The 2,015-nt window shown below is 30.3% G+C and overlaps 1 long non-coding RNA gene across 1 annotated transcript; it reads right to left on the bottom strand.

Annotated features, from left to right (window-relative positions):
• Positions 1–549: 549 nt before the first annotated feature.
• LOC145304291 (uncharacterized) lies at positions 550–1,204 on the bottom strand. The gene is made up of 2 exons (XR_013874051.1): positions 1,025–1,204; positions 550–815 (listed from the first exon to the last, which is right to left on the bottom strand). It is a non-coding gene; the product is annotated as an uncharacterized LOC145304291 (long non-coding RNA).
• Between the last annotated feature and the right edge of the window lie 811 nt (positions 1,205–2,015).

Here is a 2,015-nt window from a genome sequence, read left to right on the forward strand (position 1 = left end):
TTTGTATCACATATGATTCCAATTAGTTTTGACAGTTGCAATAGGTATCATTATGATAACTTATGACATTGAAAATTAACAACCTTTTATCTGCCCCACAAATATTATTTTAGATTTATTTCCCTTGTTGGTTATACCCTATACCTGGTTTCAATCATAAATACAAAACTAGCCATACACCAAGTAAGCAAGTATCCACCACAAAAAAAATATACCAGGTGCCATTACTTACCAACACCCCCTCCCCCTTAAAGGGGGACTGCCATTTACACATCCAGCAAATTTACAGTGGATGTGTTTATGCCAGTGCATTGGATGTATTTATGACAAACTGAATTTTTACTGTATAAATGACAGTAAAATCGATTCTCATGACATAAATACATCCAACACTGGCAAAAACACATCCCATATTTTTATACATATGTCAAAAATACATCCGACACTGGCATTTACACATCCATACTTTTTCATTTATATGTCATAAAAACATCCAACACTGGCATTTATACATCCATAGCAATTTAACACAAAATGATAAGAAAACACACTTGTATATTATTTGATTTATGATATATTTGTCAGGTTAAAATAAAAAGCATTTTAAAGATTTAAATTAAAATATATTTGTCAGATTAAAATAAAAAAAACATTATGTGATGGATTGTTGTGACGATCTTGACCTTGTCACAATTCTATATATTGGTCTACCAAAATCATCAACCAACAAGTCAGACATATCCCCACTTCCATATTGATTGTGGGGTCTTGGAGGTCCTGTCCCTTGAATCACAGTACTTCTATTGTTAAATCTCCTTAATAAATAAAAAAAAGATTAGTTTTTATTGTTTATTGAATTTGATTATAAACCCTAAACCTTATTTTATACCAATTAAATATTCTCTTTTTTAAGAAGCGTCGATACATTTATGATGAAAATACTAGATTATATATTCTATATCTACATATTTTATTCTTATTTTATACAAAGTAGCTTCGCTACATATAAAATGAAAATACTCACCAGATGTTCTGATAGAATTTAGTGTGGTTGCGACACAGGCTTCGTAAACTTGGGTGGTGAAGGAGAGCGGATCGGATACTATAGCTTCCCGGATGGCAAATTTGGTCTCGGTGACTTTTGATTCAGCAGGGCTAGGTAGATGTAATCTTCCATCACTCATTATATGCACAGTTGGAATACTAAAAAAACAAAACGCAATTTACAATTTGCAAAGGAATAATATATATTTTACAAATAAATAACAAGATCTTATGTAATTCTTTATAACCCCAAACTGTTTTGATATATACATATATAATATATATATTAATTAAAATACAAAACGTAAATTACAATTATTTTAATCCCAATATTATATATTTTAAATCGATAACAAGATCTAATGTAATTGTTTATAACCCCCAACTGTTTTGATGTATACATTTTACATATTTATATATATACAAATATATATAAACATAAAATGTAGTAAACTTTTACCTAATTTACCTGTATTTATGGCATGAGAAAAAGTAAGAAAACATTTTGCCAAAAATACATCAACTGTAAATTTGCTGGATGTGTAAGTGCTATAGCCCCCCCTTAAATACTCCTCTGAATATATGCATATATGTACACATATACACAACAATATACATGTGTATAATATTCTCCTGTTAAATGGGCAGAAAACAGATTCAGCTCAAATCCCCAAACTTTTTCATTGTTATTGAAGATTCAGAGATATAGGAAAAAGAATCCTGACAAAACTTTTTTGGATTTTTTTTAGGTCGGTTCAGCAATGTGCTTATTACTTCTTATGCAGAAAAGGTCGAATTATTGTATTTGAAAGGCGCACTTCGTTTATTAGGACATGGTACTTTTAGATTTTTCCACTGGTAAAGCTTTTAAATCAAATGTGGGGGGATAGTGAAACACGCCCCCCTTCTTGAACGTCCTTGCAACTTGATCTAATGATTTTCACTTTCACTTTATCTACCTATTCCTAACA

Source organism: Acartia tonsa, chromosome 13 (genome assembly GCF_053477335.1).
Source record: "Acartia tonsa isolate MP-2025a chromosome 13, ASM5347733v1, whole genome shotgun sequence".
Lineage (NCBI taxonomy): Eukaryota > Metazoa > Arthropoda > Copepoda > Calanoida > Acartiidae > Acartia > Acartia tonsa.